The following is an 18,793-nucleotide window of genomic DNA, read 5'->3' as shown; positions in this document are numbered from 1 at the left end:
TGCTCTGCAACAAGAGAAGCCACTGCAATGAGAAGCCTGTGCACCACAACGAAGAGCAGCCCCTGCTCGCCGCAGCTAGAGAAAGCCCGCGCGAAGCAACAAAGACCCAAAGCAGCCAAAAAAAAAAAAAAAAAAAAAAAAAAAAGGGAATCCTTGTCTTGTTTCTGATATTAGTGGGCAAAGCTTTCTGTCTCTCATCATTGAGTATAATATCAGCTGTGTTTTTTTCATAGATGGTCTCGTCGTGTTGAGGAAGTTCCCTTCTATTCCTAGTTTTTTGGGTGTTTTTTGGTACTATTTTAAAAATATTTAATTCTGCTATGGTCAAAAAGCATACTTTTATTACCTTTTAAATTTATTGAGACTTGTTTTATGACCTATTTATGGCTATTTGGTGAATCTTTATAATGCATTTTAAGAGAATGTCTGTTCTGCAGATTTTCGCTATAGTGTCCTACAAGTGTCAGTTAAGAAAAGTTGATTGATAGTCTTGCTCAAGTCTTTTATATTTTTCTAATTTTCTATCTACTTGTTTTATCAACTATGAGACAGGAATGCTTAAATTTTCAACTTAATTATGGATTTGTCTATTCCTATGTTCAGTTCTGTCAGTTTTATTCCATGTATTTTAAAGCTCTATAATTATGTACAGACACATTTAGGATTACTATGTCTTCTTTGACAAATTAACCCCTTAATCATTATGAAACAACCCTCTTTACCACTGGTAATATTTTGTCTCCTAAAGCCTAATTTGCTGATGTTAATGGAGTCACTCTAATTTTCTCATCATTATGGTAAAATAGCATATCACTTATGATCCTTTTACTTTTAACTTGCATCTTTATATTTAAAGTGAGTTTATTATAGATAATGTAAAATTGAATATTGCTTTTAAGAAATCTTGCCAATCTCTGCTTTTAATGGAGTACTTAACCATTCATGTTTATTATATTTATCAATATGATTTATCAGTTTAAGCCTATAATCTTGTTACTGTTTTATATTTGCCCTTTCTGCTTTTTGTTCCTTCTATCGTCTTTTCCTAACTTCTTTTGGATTAAGTGACTATTTTTTAGTATTACATTTTATCTCCACTATTGGCTTATTAGCTATCTCTTTGTTTTATTCTTTTACTGGTTCCCAAGATTTATAGTATGTACTTTTAACTCAGGGGTCCGCAGCCCCTGGGATATGGACTGGTACCGGTCTGCAGCCTGTTAGGAACCAGGCTGCACGGCAGGAGGGGAGCAGTGGGCAAGCAAGTGAGCAAATCTTCATCTGCTGCTCCCCATCTCTCCCCATTGCTTGTATTACTGCTTGAACCATTCCCCCCAACCCTCATCTGTGGAAAAATTGTCTTCTACGAAACCGGTCCCTGGTGCCAAAAATGTTGGGGACCGCTACTTTAACTTATCACACTTTGCCTTCAAATAGTATTATACCATGTCACATATAACGTAAGAATCTTAACAAAGGTATAATTCCATTTACCCTCTCCCATCCTTTGTGTTGTTTTCTTGCATTTCTCTTCTATATATATTATAAACTCCACAATACCTTGTCATTCTTATTGCTACTAGTCAGTAATCTTAAAAAATTAAAAAATGAGAAAAATATATTGCAGTATGATATATAAATGTCACCTTCAGCTTATACAATTTTGTATATCAATTATATCTCAAAGAAAGAAAGAAAAATAATTTGATTTTTACCCACATCGTACCATATCCAGCATGCTTTATTGCTCTTTGTATATCTGTGTTTCCATATAGTGTTATTTTCCTACCACTTGAATCCTTCTTGACATGCAGATGTTTACAGTGAATTTTTTTCAGCTTTTGTTTGCATGAAAACAAAAATAAAATGAATGAAATATCTTTATTTCTCTATTTTTTTTTTTTTTTGCCGTATGCGGGCCTCTCACTGTTGTGGCCTCTCCCGTTGCGGAGCACAGGCTCCGGACATGCAGACTCAGTGGCCATGGCTCACGGGCCCAGCCACTCTGCGACATGTGGGATCTTCCTGGACCAGGGCACGAACCCGTGTCCCCTGCATCGGCAGGAGGACTCTCAATCACTGCACCACCAGGGAAGCCCTGTTTCTCTATTTTTGAAGGATATTCTCAATAGATATAGAATGCTAGGTTGATGGGTCTTTTTTTGTTTTGTGTTTCTATCAGTTTAAATACATTATTGCATATCTTCTCTCTTGCATATTTTCTGATGAAAAGTCCACTGTCACTCTTATATTTGTTTCTCCATCTTGTATGTCCCCTGTCTACTGTTTTTTGTCCTCCTCCCCACTTTATTGAGGTATAATTGACAAATAAAAATCGTGTACACCACGCACAAAAAGTTGTAACTATGTGAGGTGATAGATGTGTTAACTAACCTTATTGTGGTAATCATTTCTCAATATATGTGTTTATCAAATCACCACATGTACACCTTAAATTTACATGATGTTACGTGTCAATATCTCAGTAAAGCTGAAAAAAGAGCTAAAGGAAAATATCCAGTCCAGTATTATAACCCTGAAATAAATAAATGCATACATAAATAAATACAAATAAACAAGCATATATGTAAAATATATTTAAGGTGTATATGTCATGTTTTCCTTTCTGGCTGCCTTTAAAAGCTTTTTTTTAATCCTTGATTTTCAGCAATTTGATTATAATGTGCCTTGAAATGGTTTTCTTTGTTTTTATCCTGCTTATAGTTTATTGAGTTTCTTGGTTCTGAGATTTATAGTTTTCATCAAGATTGGAAAAGTTTTTGCAATTATTTCATTCATTCATAAATATTTCTTCTGCTTCCCTCTTTCTCTTTTCCCCTCTGGGTCTCTAATTACACACGTTAGACTGCTTGTTATTGTCCACAGGTCACTGAGATTTTGTTAATTTAAAAAATGTGTATTTTTTACTCTGTGCTTCATTTTGGATAGTTTCTATTTTTATGTCCTCAAGTTCACTGATCTTTTCTCCTGCAGTACCTAATCTGCTGTCATTCACATCCAATGAATTTTTTTTTCAGAAATTGTATCTTTCATCTTTACAAGGTCCATTTAGCTTTTTAAAATAATTCCATCTCTCTTTTTATTGTCATCATGTTTTTCTTTAAATCCCTGTGAATATCTATAGTAGTTGTTTTAATATCTTTGCTTAATAATTTCATCATCTCTGCCATTTTTGTGTCTGTAATTTACTGATTTGTCTCCTTGTTATGGGTAACACTTTTCTCTTTTTCACCACTCCAGGTATTTTATTTATTTATTTATTTTATTTTTGGCTGCTTTGGGTCTTTGTTGCTGCACATGGGCTTTCTCTAGTTGTGGTGAGCAGGGGTTACTCTTCATTGTGGTGCATGGGCTTCTCATCATGGTGGCTTCTCTTGTTGTGGAGCATGGGCTCTAGGCACATGGACTTCCGTAGTTGCGGCATGCGGGCTCTAGAGCACAGGGTCAGTAGTTGTGGCACACGGGCATAGTTGCTCTGTGGCCTGTGGGATCTTCCCAGACCAGGGCTCGAACCCATGTCCCCTGCATTGGCAGGTGGATTCTTAACCACTGTGTCACCAGGGAAACCTGGTCCAGGTATTTTTGATTGAATCCAGGACATTGTGAATGTTAGTGTTGTGTCGGATTTTTGTCTTTCTTTAAAGAATGTCAAACTTCATTTTACTAGTAAGTTAAGTGACTGGTAGATTGGCATTATCCTTTCTAGTCTTGTTTTAAAGTTTTTTAGGGTACCTCTGGAGTAGTCTTTACATTAGGGTTGGGTTACTTTGGTAACAAGTCATGACCCTCCAGGGATTTCTACTCCATGTCCCAAGTGTTCAGCAAGGTTTTTCCGCTCTGGCTGATTAGAACTTAACTATCTCTGAGTTCTGTGTAAGCTCTGGGAATGGTTTAGCTGACAGCTTCTTGGTAGTTCTTTACCTGGCCTGATGGAGTTTGTACTCAAGGGGATTTCTATGTCGATTTCTGGAGCACTTTCTTTGAAGTCCTCCCTCATATTGTACTCTGTCCCAAATATTTCAGCTGTGTCATTCTCCTCAAAGTCCAAACTCTGTCTTATCAATTTATAATTTAGCATGACTGCTATGATCTGCTTTGGTTTTTCCTTTTTGTCATGTTCAAAAAAGTACTAGACAGACAGGCAGGGTGATCTTAGGGCTCATCTCATTTACCTCCTTTTTCTAGAAGATCTCAGTCCCATGTTTCCAAAATTTGAAAACATCTGTTTCAGTTTTTCTAGTTCTTTATGGTGGATGGATAACACCAGTACCAGTATATATTTCAATATAAATAGGAATAAATTAAAATTTATTAATTAAGCCTAATATTAATGAAGCAGATTCATGGAGAGAGTGCATGTTAGAAACTTTTTTTTCTTGGAAGCTAGTTTTTATTTATTAGTGTTTTTTTAATTTTTAATTTTGTAGGCTGGGCCACGTGGCTTGTGGGGTCTTAGTTCCCCAACCAAGGATGGAACCCGTGCCCCCTACATTGGGAACGCAGAGTCTTAACCACTGGACAGCCAGGGAAGTCTCTATCTTTTTTTTTTTTTAAAAGTACCACATATAGCATTGTTCGGAAAACAGTCACATGCTTTTAGCAGGACTTAGTTGCATGGGACAGAGTAGATTGGAAGAGACTCAGAACTAGAACCAGGCCCAGTGGCAGGTTGACCACGGGCAGGGGAACAATGCTAACTCTAGTGCTGGAAGAAATTTAGTTTGGAGCCACAGGTATTGCATGGTATCCTACCATCGAGAAGTTTCAATATGTGGATGATAAGAGAGACAATATGAATTAAGTCTTTACTATATCCAATCACTGTGCTAAGTGTTTTACAAATTATATTGGAAGTCCTTGCTTTTGGTTGTTTTTGTATGCCCTTTCCCTCCCTTTTCTGGTAACTTTTCTTGGGGAAGTGATCCTCTCACAATCCATGTGCTTTTTTTCTCACTCCTCTCAGGCACAGGTATAGGCATATTAAACAGGATCTCATTTTGTTATTGATTGTTAAAAGGTGCATATGTGATCTAAGAAGAGCCAGTTAAATTGGGATTGATATAGAAATTCTTGAAGAAAGATAATCTCTATTTTTTACTGGGTTGTTAAATTGGAATAATTTAAGTTTGTAGCTGCCTGTGGCTATATTCCATAGGTAGATGGAGGAGACTCCTCTATAGTAAGATAAATGAGGTTTGAGCTCAGAAAATCAGAGGCAAAAGGTAAGGAGAGAGCCTAGTGACATCTTTGAACTTTAGACCCACCTGTACCTAAAATCAGCAATTTTTATGGGTCACCTTTTTATTTCTTGAATTAGATTTCAAAGATTTCTGGCTAAGACATATTATTTCATATATTCTCATATTAAGTTTGTGAAGAAGTTACTATTGTTACATTTGTATTTCAGAAAAGGAAACTAAGACACAGGTTAGATAAATTAGCAAGAAATTACACATACCCAGTAAGGACTTGAGTCAGGATTTGAAAGCAGGCAGTCTGACCTCAGAGCCTGAGTTCTTTCCTGCTAAATTAAACTACCTCTGAATAGTACCTTCAGGACAAGTAAAGGCAACTCAATAATGGGGAACCTAGAACCGAGGAATTCAGTAGTCCAGGCAGGCATTAAGCTGTCATTCCTTGAGAAATCTGTGAGTAGGTTACAAAGCCCAGCCCCAGTCTGAATTCAAGTATTATATGCTTTGGGGTAGAAAGTGATGCAACACAATCATTTTCTATCTTTTTCCATCATCTGTCATTTCATTTCAGCCGAATCATGTATTGAACCCCTACTTTGTGCTCAGGGCCACTTTCTCATTTCATTCCTTAACTATTTTTTTGCCAATTTAAAGATGCAGAGCTTTGTAAGCCATATTTCTGATCATAATCAATAAAATAAAAGTAAACAAAAAGACAAAAAAATCTCAACCTTGAAAATTAAGTTAAACAAGCCCCTGATTATAAACTACAGACCATAGGAAAAACAATGAAAAGGATAATAATGAACCCCAAGTCTTTGGAATACAGCCAAACTCAGAAAAAATGTATATAATCTGAATAATGTTTGCCATTAAAGAAGAAAGACTAAAAATCAAGGAATTCAGGATCTAAAGAAATTATAAAAGAACAACGATAATAAAATAAGAGAATGTAGAAAGAGGGAATTTATTATTGTGTGGCTGGACCACACTGACTCCATTTTGTCAGCTCCATCTTAGGTCCGTGGTCTTCCCCCCTGAGCATGTGCATTTCTAACAAATTCCTAGATGCTGCTGAGGCTCCTGTTTGGGGCCACACTTGGAGAACTGCTGACTTCAAGGCTGGAGAGAGAGAGGACCTGAGGCTGAAGGTCAAGTAGCTGCAGCTGTGAGGAGAGTGGGCTGCAGAGACTAGGAACCATGCAGGCCCTGATAACATGATTTACCTTTTTGAGTTCTTTTTACTATCAATCCATCTACCTGCCAACTCCCTCTAAAGCTAGACAACCTCACCTACTTCAAAGGGGATTTAAGTATCATTAGTTGTAATGAGATTTTATACTAATAAGACTTTATTGATACCTATAAAATATATACTCTGCTGGTATGCTACCAAGCAGTCTGTCCTAAATGAGAGGAACCCAACTTTGCCTGACAGAATAAATGGACGCAGTACATTTTGTAAAGCAGTATCTTTCATTTTTGTGTTTCGCGTTGACATTCTCATTTTCTGAATTCAACAGCACATCATTAGCGTGGTTTCTGGGTAATTTTTATGATGTAGCAAGATTGTAACTCTTTCTGAAACCACTGGATTAATTAATCCAGATTTATCTTCTCAGCATCCCTGGTTAGTAAGTAGCTGTATCAGTTCTACTGATAGAACCCCACTGACTTAGAAGGAGAAAGAGGAGCTTGTGACTCAGCATATAGTAGTTAGGGATTGCAGACTGCTGGACTCTTCCTTCTAGAGTCAGTTTCCTTTTCTTTCTTTATAAATTTTTTTCTGTTTTTGGTCATTCTGCTTTAAACCCAGTGCACAAATGAGTGTGATTCAAGAATGCAAAAATTACTGTGTATATTCCCCACCGACCTGCTACAGTTTCTTAATTCCTACTATGTTGGACATTCTCTTAGGTTATCTTAGGTAATGGATGTTTAATGTAAGGATGAGCAGTAAGGAAACAAAGTCTCTTTGACCTCAGTTTTAAGAATTCATTTTTAGTAAAGATTATAGTGAAATCACAGGAAGCAATTTTCAGTGGTATCCAGTAAGAAGTTTTGACTAAAGAATTTGAGTAAAGATTTACTCTTCCACCTGAAATAAGTCGGATAAAATATATGAAACAACAATTTTCAAGTTTTCATTCAGGCAGTGAAGAAAAGTGATTTCTGAGAGTTGAAAAACAAGTAAGTTGAGCCCTATGATTTCCCCAGCTTACTGTGCTGAGAGAGTATCCAGGCAGCAGCACAGAGAAGGTGAACCCAGGTGGAGCCTGGCAGATACCCCAAGTTGAAGAAATGGAGCTGAATGTCCAGGGAGACCGAGGCAGTGGGAGTTCCAGGAGAGAGTACCAGGAAAGAGAGACACACAGGGGTCAACATTGTACTCATCAGCACACGTGTATGAGGAAACTACCTGAGACGTGAGAAGGAACCACCAAAAGGATTATGGGGAACAGCGCTAGGGCGTATTCTTATATTTTTATGTCCTCAATCCCCTCCCCTCCCCCTCCAACACACATTCAGAGAATTCTTGGGTAGATGGTCTTTCCTCTCTATCTTCTCTTTCTAGGATCTCTGCCTCCTTTGAGCAGAAGGTACAGGCTTGGAAATTAAGCCTGTTTACTTGTAGGGTCAGGACAGAATATCTCTGCTCCACTGCTCCTGTGTTCTGATCTTTCCCAGGCAAAATTTACTTAGCTGAATGTTGTGGACTGAATGTTTCTGTCTCCCCCAGATTCATATGTTGAAGTCTGTAAAAAAAGTTAATAAAGGAAAAAACCTCAGTTAAGAAGAGTTGGGAGACCAGAAGGGGGAGCTCTCAAATCCTGTGATAATAGCTGACCAAGAAGAAAGACTTCTTTCCTGGCAAGAGCTCAGCCAATGAAAAGCCATGGACTCTGTTTACTATGGCCCTCCCAACTTCCTTTTCTGCTCTATAAAAGCATGCTCCTTCCCTTGCTGTGAGGGAGGGGACTTGCACGTGGCTCACCATGGTTATAGATTCTGAACTGTAACTCTCTACTGATCCTTAATAAACCCATCTTTGCTGGAGAAATATCTGGTAGTCTATTTATTCCAGGTCAACAAGTCCTCACAACCAATGTGATGATATTTAGAGATGGGGCCTTTGGGAAGTAATTAGATTTAGAAGGATATTATGAGGGTGGGGTCTTCATGATGGAGTTAGTGTCCTTATAAGAAGAAGAAGAAACCAGAACTCTTTCTCCACCATGTGAGGACACAGTGAGAGAGCAGCCATCTGCAAGCCAGGAAGCAGGCTCTTACCAGGAACTGAATCTGCCAGGACCTTGATCTTGGACTTACAAATAATTGTGTATAATCTTAGAAATAATCTTGGCCTCCAGAACTGTGAGAAATAAATGTTTATTGTTTAAGCCACCCAGGCTATAGCATTTTATTAGAACAACCCAAGATGACTAACACTGAATTTCTAGTGTGCATATAGTTTGCAATGTCCACAGCCATATTAAATAGGTAGGCAGTTTTACTTCTCTGAGCTCCAGATGTCTGCCCCTGCTCAAGTTGAGGGGTGGACACTAGTGGAGTGCAGGGTCTGGAGAAGGTGGCAGGGATCTGTGTCTGACTCTACCTGTAAATAACTTTGTGACTTTGGGTAATCTAAGTAAGCTTTCTAAGCCTCAGCCTTATAACTATGGAATGGAAGTTATAATTTAGAGTCTTTTTATAGGGTGAATTTAGAGCATTACATGATAATACCCCAAGTCTGAATTCCTGGCAGCCTGTGGAACTGCCCCATAGAGACTATAGTTTGCTAGGTATCAGGGGGCAGTTTACAGGTTGATCATAGCTGTTGCATTTATGGCCTTTGTCCTGCTGATTAACAAACGGGTGACCATGGTTGCCACTCAGGATGCAAGCTTGTTCTCCAGGATCAGCTTATTCCCACTCGGGGACCTGAGTGCCAGGAGCTCTGTCTCAGGCAGCCAAGGTGACTCTTAATGTTAGTTTCTTCTCCCTGGTGTCTTATTAACCTTGCCAGTGGGGAGAATTTGGAAGTGTTCTTAAGAGCTTTTAGGCAGTTCAAGTGTTTCCAATATAAATAGCCCTAATAACTTACTCCAGTTCCACCAAAGTGACTGATTGTTCTGGATTATAATTATGTACTTTTCTGCATTGTTCTTTCTAATAAGTCTCTAATCACGTAACCATTTTTATGCCATGGATCCCTTTGGTAGTCTGGAGAAGCCTATAGACTCCACAAAATAATGCTATAAATGCATAAAATAAAATATCCAAGGTTACAAAAGAAACCAATTACATTGAAATACAGTTATCAAAATAAAAAAATTATAACTTATGTCCTTTATTAACACATTAAATAACAAGATATAGCAGAAAATAATAACTAATTTTGAAGTAGTGATGAATATAAACAATATTTCTGGAAATCTGCAATAACTGTAATATACTATGAAAGTATCCATGATTTCTATTGTTGACAAAGTTACAGATTCTCTTAATTTTATTGTAGTTCATGGCCTACATTTACAATAGAAGTACATGCTAAATAGTCAATAAGGTATTTGTACAAATAAAGATGTAACTTCCCCCATCCAAGTTCATGGACCTGTGACTTCTTGAGCAGTTAAGGACCTCTGCTCTGCTCAGAGCACATATGCAGACGACTTTTCTTCTTCATATGGATACATGGCCAAAAATCAGACAAACTTTAGAAATCCAGATACTGTCTCAGTTCCAAATGTGCTGTTAGGGATTTTTTTTTTTAATACAATTTTTTTTTTTACAAAGACCTTATATTGGTCTTTATTTTTTAAATTCATTTTATTTATTTATTTATTTACTTATTTATTGGCTGCGTTGGGTGTTTGTTGCTGCACGCGGGCTTTCCCTAGTTGCGGTGAGTGGGGGCTACTCTTTGTGTTAGGCATTTTAAATAGGAGGTATTTGTATACAGGCACTGGGTGTCTACATGGATGTTAGATAAACAGCGCGTAGTTGAAAGTATCTGAAGTATCAGGTGCATCATAGGGAGTGTTTGTTTCTCCTTTCTCCCTCTTCTCCTCTCCCTTTTCCCTCTTCCCTGTCTTCCCCTACCCCCTCCTCCTCCTTCTCTTCCTCCTCCTCTTTCCCAGTCCCCTCCTCTTCTCCCTGCTTTCTCTTCCACTCTGCTTCCTTCTTCTAATGAAAATGCCTGAAGTACAGAGAACCATGTCTTCTAAAGATTTGGTCATAGGCCTTCCCGCCACTGTGCCTTGTAAGGTGTGCAGCCCACAAGGCACTTTCAGTCAGCTTGTGAATGGGCTGTATGTGAGAGTTGTGAAGATGAAGTCCAGGCCCTGATATTCGTGTGGTGGCAAAGGGGTGAGGGTTAGTAGCTTATCCAAATTGATTTAGATTGGCTTTTAATATTTTAAAATCAAGACCTTGAGTAATAAATACATTTTACATTGTTACCTAATATCCACATATACTTATATACTTGCAGATTTCATACATACGTACATGTATACTTATAACACAAACAGTGTTCAAGATGATACCTTACTGGGATGCATTCTGATATTTTTATTCTATTCTATCCTGCTTTATTCTATAATTTAATTAAAATATGCTAAATCCATTTCATGATCTACTAATAGGTTGTCATCTTCAGTTTGAAAAGAATAGATTCTGAGGATATGAGGTGAAATATGTTACATTGCAAAACCACTATAATGGTCTTTTCACACAGTGAAAAGTATTGGTCCCATGTAGGGAAAAGGGAGCTGGATGGAAAATCCAGTAGTTCTCCTTTCTCATTGACTTCAGGCTCTCGTCTTTACAGTTTGTCTCCGCCTTAACTAAACATTTAGAAGGTTACCATGACTTCCTCCACAAAGAGTATGTACTTTTTCTAAGAATGAATTTTGATTAAATAACTAGGTCTTTGATGTCTCTTGGTAGGGAGTGGCTCTTCAGATGTTTGTATTTGTTTTGGCATGAGTGTGGACTACTGAAGCCTTTTGTCCTCTTGCTGTTTTATGTCAGTCTTCCCATCTCACAGCTTCAGGAATGGAAGAGCTGCCTGTCTTAGGATGCCATGACTTTATCCTTTGTGGATTGGGGTACTACTCCTTTTCAGTCATTTCCCTAGACAGTCAAGTCACATCATCCTCACCAACCATTTGGATTTTGCCTGAAAAGGAGGTTCTCTGTCTTGGGGACAAATGGATAACAGAGGCTCTCAAATGAAGAAGGAGTGATGACAGTATCAAGGCATTTTGCCCATTCATGTCAGTGAGTTAGTTGCCATTGTGATGTCCCTAACTGGGCACTGAGGCTGTCTGCCCCTGCAAGTTGTAGAGAAAAGCTATTGATTGTTTCTTACTCATAGAGTACTTAACACTGTAGTTAACTTTATAAGGTTCTCCAAAAATGTACCAGCGTCAGCTCAAAGGTTCCTGAGACATGCAAACCTGGCATTAGTACCTTACACAGAGCACAAAACAGGAAAAAGCCCTGAGAAGGCACAATGCTTTTTTCACAAATAATTTGGCCTCTTTTCTTTTTATTTCTACTGTGAGAGATTAGTTTAGACTCTTGTGATTCATTCAGATTTGTTCTAAACTCAGTGATGAGAGAACAGCCATAATATGCCATGTAACCAATTTATCTGTAAAGTCATCACCCATATAATTTTATTTTAATTAAAAAGTGCTTTCTGCATTTTCCTTTCCTTATCTAGCTTAATACCCACTGAAACATATTTTAAAATCTAATTGTCTCCTTGAATGGAGAAAGCTGTATTTTTTGATATTTTTTATTGTAGGGGATTCATAAGTAGGCCTTTAAATCTTTCACTCCTAGGTCATTGGACTGAACTTGGAAGAAATTTTCACTGAATGTATACTGTACTCATCCAACGGTTGATTAGTAATTTGCTTCCTAGCCCAGTGTACCTAGCTAGGTATAGGACATGTGCAACCACAGTGTAACAGCCTGGTGCCTATGGCATTCTAATGGATGGGAACTACTAGAAAGCCAAGGATTAGTAACTGTAATTATTCTTATCAATTCTCTGTTGTTTATTTATAGAGTCCTGAAGCCAGACTCTGAGCTCTGTTAGCTATAAACTCATGAGGGTGCCTGTGGGATTGTAACCTGGAGACAGACATTGTGAATAAAAACAAATGCTTTCATGTTGAGTGTGGCAACTGGGAAGGAAGATAAATAGCAGCAGGCCAAAGATCCCTTATTTCTCTGTGGCAGAAGGAAAGCTTTGACTAGAGTCCCCACATGGCAGGAAACTTGGGGCAGGTTCAGACTTCATTTCTGGAGTCTGGGCTACATTGAATGATTCTTAGGTCTTCTCCACATAGATCTGCAGAAGTGTGTAGAAGCCCTGAGAGGCACAAGCTGCTTCTGAGCTGGCTGTTGAGAACATGTCAGTGCCTCTTTGAAGAATCTGGGGAATAAGGAAGCTGAGGAAATGTGGGCTCCTAGTTGATGTCATGGGTTGAATTCTTGAGTACTTAGCTGGTATTGCAGGTTGCCTCTCTGGACGAAGATGTTCAGATGGAATTTGGTGTGCAGGGTATTTATTAGGGATTAACACCTGAGGAAGGGAGGAGGCTTGGGGGGAAATAGAATTGCTTGGGCAGAGGGAGAAGCTGATACGTGATAAAGGCACCGCTAAGCTGTGGCCAACACTAGGGGGAGCTCTGGAGCATATTCTACCCATCAGAGTAATAGCTCAAGTTGGGATGAAATTGCTGAGCCTATCTACTCAATCAGTCACAGAATACTGGCTGCCTTTTCAGGGTGTATCGTTAGGTAAGGTGACTTTCTGCAGCTGAGGCAAACCCTGAGGAGCTGACAGCTGGAATAACATGTTGCCCCTGGAAGGGGATCAGGGGGACGCACCTCCATGACTACCACAGCTAGTAGGTGACAGAGTTAAAACTGAGCTTGGGTTCTACTGACTCCGAAGCTGATGGTATTCCTTCACACTTTCATTCAATTAATAAAGATTTATTAAAGACTTTATTAGTGCCAGGGACTTTTTTAGGCGTTGAGGGTTCAGCATTGAAGGAAAAGAAAAAGAAAGTAAAAAATCCTTGCCCTTAGGGAATTACCTTTCAGTTGGGGGCCAAGCTGTAACAAAGAAATACAATATGTAGTATATTGGATGATAATAAGTGCTGTGGTGAAAATAAAACATTAAGGGTGGTGAAGACTGTGTGTGTATATGAGGGAGGGATAGAATAGAGGGTATTGCTATTAAAAACAGAATAGTTAGAGAACTCACAAAGAAGAGGACATTTGAGCAATGACCCAAAGAAGAGACAGACGCGTGTCTTATGGGTGTGTGAGAAACCATTCCAAGTAGAGGAAACAACCGGTGCAAAGGTCTGAGGTGGGAGCATGCACCGGGTATTCTTGTCATAGCATTTCCCTGCAAGTTTTTGTGTGCAGCGTAACATCTAGCATAAGCTTTGCACAGAAGGCAGTGTTTTCAAACTTCCTTCATTTATGTACCACTGTGATACTTTTTGTAATATTCATGTACCATCTGTACTATTATTTAATTATATTTTTATTTAATTAGCTTCCCTTTTCACAGCTAAGTACATTTGTTTTAGAAGGAGACTTTTGTTTTGTGGAAATAAATGAAGACCACTCAAATGAGAACAAGCAAAGACTGTTTATTTGGAGCTTACTATATAGCAAGGGAGTCAGCCACCATCACTTGTGTTTGGCACAGACTCAAAGTCAGACAGGGGAGTGGAAAAGTGGAAAAAATCAGGTATGCCTTGATTGGAGGCTGTTGGCATGGGGAAGCTGTAGGTGGACTAACTAGAATTGGGGTACTCTGCGATTGATCAGGGGTGCATATTTAGCTCTCTTTGGTTGGTCCTAAGTTGGAAGTGGGGGCAAAAATTAGTGAAGCTCTCAGTTATTAATCAAGTTCTGGCCATTTTGGGCCCATTGTTTACAGGGGTTATTGTTTGGCTTCCTGGACTGGTTGATGCAGATAGTGGTCTGACTTTTTACAGTTTTGACTTGTAGATAGTAAGTTGACTTCCTAGTCTGGTTACTGTAGACAATGGGTAGGCTTCTTGCGCTTGTTGGTACAGATTGTGGGTCAGAGTTTTATTTATTTATTTATTTTTATTTTTTTGCGATACGCGGGCCTCTCACTGCTGTGGCCTCTCCCACTGCAGAGCAACAGGCTCCGGACGCGCAGACTCAGCGGCCATGGCCCACGGGCGCAGCTGCTCCGTGGCATGTGGGATCCTCCCGGACCGGGGCACGAACCCCTGTCCCCTGCATCGGCAGGTGGACTCCCAACCACTGCGCCACCAGGGAAGCCCCAGAGTTTTATTTTTATATATGGTCTGGCCATTATCCATTTGTATATGCAGTTTCTCAGTTTCATTTCCCTAAAATACAAAGCTAGCATAATTTAGTGTGTTACTTCTATTTTCAACATAATTACATATAAGTATAGATAACAGCAGAAACATATAGACATGTATACATGAACATACCTGTTAAAAATGTTTTCCATGTGACACCTGAAATAATTTTATGTACCATTAGGGTTACATCAAAAGGGATGTGTAGCAAACTTTGTGATATCTTAGATATTCAATATATATTTTATTTTGAACTATCAGTCTGTAGGGTAACCAGTATTTCCACAGTTTTGAGTGCATTTCCTTTGATTTAAATTTTTTTTTCTGCATTAATACTTCTTTATCTCCTGAGAGGATTAACATGCCACATCACTAATTTAATCATTGGTGAGAATTGGTCTAAGGAGATTTGTTCTAATTGATTGATGTTAGTTTCCCTAAGCTCATGGGGTTTTGATGCAATAGAGAAATGGAATGGGTTAATGCTTTGGGAGAGATTGTTTCAGGGCATTGGTATTGAGTATGAGGGAGAAAAGGGTGACAATGAAGACAGAAGAAGGGTAGGTGACAAAAACTGATTTTTCACCGGTTACAGGGAACTCAGAGCCACATTCCTTGGACCATATTCTTCAAACTGGGGAAGAAATTAGCACTTTTTCCAGCCTCATTTTGCCTGATCTTCACAAACACATCCTTTGTTTATGCACATCTAATGTGCTTATTCATTTAGTCTAATGTCATTTTGTGTTTATCTTCTCCAGTTGACTGTGAAATCCTTGAAGGTTTCTGGAATTAGTCTTTCACATGCTTGAGCTCCGACCTATTAGTCCTGAGTTTGCCAAGTAGCAGCTGCTCAATAAATGTCAATGAGATAAATTAGCAAACAGATCTTCAAGGGCTCTTGCATATTGTGATTGTCTTCCTGAGCCTGGTGAAAGTAATGGCCAGTAGGGTCTGTGTCTTTCTCGCCATGGAATTTCACAAATAGGTTCCTATCAAGTGCTTGATGATCAGGTAAAAAGAGAGCTTGGAGGAAGACCAGCTGTCTGACTCTTTGTTGCCCAAGCTTATGATTTAACAATATGCTTTGTAGACATTTGGCCAAATGAAAGACATTCTGTGCTCTCTGCTTGATGAATAACCCAGTCTTCAATTATGGAGGTTTGCTTTTGTAAAGATAAGAAATGAGGTGTTTGATGGAGAATTTTGGGGAAGACTGCCAGTACCCATGATAGGATAGCTTGGCAGTTCTTTGTCTATCTTATTTTCACATTCAGGAACAAAAAGGATCCTCCTATACTTCTTTTCTCTAGATTTTTTTTTTTCTTTTCTCATTTCTGGTGGTTGAGGGTTGTCACACTAACTTTGTGTTTTGAGCAAATATATATATATTCCCTAAGAATGTGAAATGGATCTGATTTAATAAATACATTTTTAGTGGTTTACATTTTCTCATGTGAAAGAGTGCAAACTTTAAAAATGATATAAGTAAAACTCCACCCAAATGACAATCTGAACTTGTTCAAAGGGAGAGAGCTGTGTCATCCTTGCTTATCTCAACCTATCAAGGTCCAGAAATAGGAATTTTCTTTTTTTTCAAGAAACAATTAGATGTAGACAGGTTTCCCCATACATGACAGCTTGCTGGTTAGTAATGTCTTTCACAGCATGAAAGACACCAAAAGGAGCACAATATCTTAGGGAAACCTGGTTTCCCTTTTAGATATTTGGTTAAAGTACTTATTATGATATCTACAATTTAGTCCAAAATACTTCAGCATAGCAGTGTTTTTTTTTTTAATTAATTAATTTTATTTTATTTTGTTTTTGGCTGCATTGGGTCTTCGTTGCTGTGTGTGCTTTCTCTAGTTGCGGTGAGTAGGGGCTACTCTTCATTGTGGTGCGCAGGCTTCTCATTGCGGTGGCTTCTCTTGTTGCGGAGCACGGGCTCTAGGCACGTGGGCTTCAGTAGTTGTGGCCACGGGCTCAGTAGTTGTGTCACACGGGTTCAGTTGCTCCGTGGCATGTGGGATTTTCCCAGACCAGGGCTCAAAACTGTGTCCTCTGTATTGGCAGGTGGATTCTTAACCACTGTGCCACCAGGGAAGCCCTCATTGTTGTTTTGGGCTTATGTTAGTTTAGGCTATGTTTCAGCAGTAGGGTGGTGAGTTAGCATTTAGTCAGAATGGCCGCTCTCCATAGGTGGCTACTGCAAGCACTGCAACCTCTGGTCGACATTAGACATTTTGCTAATCAGCATTATGCATGTTAGAAATCAGTGTTCATAGATAAAATTAGTATTTAATTAGTTAGCATACTGGATTTAACAATCAATCCCTCATTAGTGAAATTAGTGGTATTTAAGATTAGTATATGGCTTGGCTAAAGACAATTGCCATTATTGCATGAAGAAGGTATAAAAAAACTACCGACCATTATAGCTTTGGGCATGGTAGCTGCAGTCCTGCTCTTAAGGTTTTCAACTGATTGAATCAGGCCCACTTAAATTATCCAGGATAGTATCTTTCATTTAAAGTCGACTAACTGGGCTTCCCTGGTGGTGCAGTGGTTAATAATCCACCTGCCAAGGCAGGGGACATGGGTGTGAGCCTTGGTCTGGGAAGATCCCGCTTGCCACGGAGCATCTAAGCCCGTGTGCCACAACTACTGAAGCCTGTGTGCCACAACTACTGAAGCTTACGTGGCCTAGAGCCTGTGCTTCGCAACAAGAGATGCCACGGAAATGAGAAGCCTGCGCACCAAACGAAGAGTAGCCCTTGCTCACCGCATCTAGAAGCCCACACACAGCAACAAAGACCCAACCCAGCCAAAAATAAATAAATAAATAAATAAATTAAAAGAATAAAGTCAACTAATTATGGACTTTAATCACATCTGCAAAATGCCTTCATAAGCAGCACCTAGACTAGTGTTTGATTGAGAAACTGGGGACTGTAGCCTAGCCAAGTTGACATATCAAAAAGAGCATCGTGTCCCTTCTTGGTTTTATAAGCAGCCAAGGCAGGCTTGGTGCCAATCATTCCTGTCCAGGCCCCCTTCATGGTCTAATTAGAAAAGGTCACCAATTGTGTTTAGTCTCAAGGACGCCTTTGGTCTCTTTCATTATTCTTTTGTTCATAATTCTGAAAATAAAAAGTAATGTTTCTAAAGAGTTTATGTTAAATAGCTTATCTTAACTTTTGTGTTTTTTACCCCCTTGAAAACCTGTTTGGACTTTCAAAATGGGCTTCTCCAGTTCAGTTGTTTGATGGAAAGAGGCTTTCTCTCCAAACATATTTCACTAAACAGCTGATGTGCTCTTCTGTATTCCATATAGAGCAGTGGTGGTATCCCAGAGTGAATGGCAGTGGGACAGACATAGGATTTAGAGTCTCATGGAGTCCCATGAGTTCCATGAAACCCAAGCTCCAGGTCCTTTCTAATGAAGTCTGGAACTGCAGGCAAATTACTTAATATATTTGAACCCTTGATTCCTCATCTATAACACGGAGGCATTGACTGTAGTTCCCATCAAGAATTGTTATAAAGGTCAGAAATAGTATTGAGAAAATCACTGGAACGTGGTAGTTTCTTAATAGATGACTATAATCATCACTTAACCAACAATTGTACCATCTGCTATACTAAATACTCTAATCAATACCAGAACAGCAACAGCAACAACAGCAAAACAAACACCACAGCACCAAGAGGAAGAAAAGCCTGGTGTTAATACCGCCAACATAAATATCCACATAAAACTGTCAAAGTTATAATATTGATAAAGAACAAATGGTATTTATTATCCAGTTTGTAGTAATAAATTCTTCATGACATTGACATTCTACCTTCTACCTTCTTTCGAGTTGAGTCATGTGTATTTATGACATTTTCTAGCCTTTATTATTAGTCTCAAAGATGTCATTCTTTTTTTTTTTTTAAGATTCCATATATGTGTGTTAGCATATGGTATTTGATTTTCTCTTTCTGACTTACTTCACTCTGTAGGACAGACTCTAGGTCCATCCACCTCACTACAGATAACTCAATTTTGTTTCGTTTTATGGCTGAGTAATATTCCATTGTATATATGTGCCACATCTTTATCCATTCATCTGTCGATGGACACTTAGGTTGCTTCCATGTCCTGGCTATTGTAAATAGAGCTGC

This window comes from Tursiops truncatus, chromosome 7 (genome assembly GCF_011762595.2).
Source record: "Tursiops truncatus isolate mTurTru1 chromosome 7, mTurTru1.mat.Y, whole genome shotgun sequence".
In the NCBI taxonomy this organism is placed as follows: domain Eukaryota; kingdom Metazoa; phylum Chordata; class Mammalia; order Artiodactyla; family Delphinidae; genus Tursiops; species Tursiops truncatus.
Note: the sequence above shows the minus strand (reverse complement) of the source record.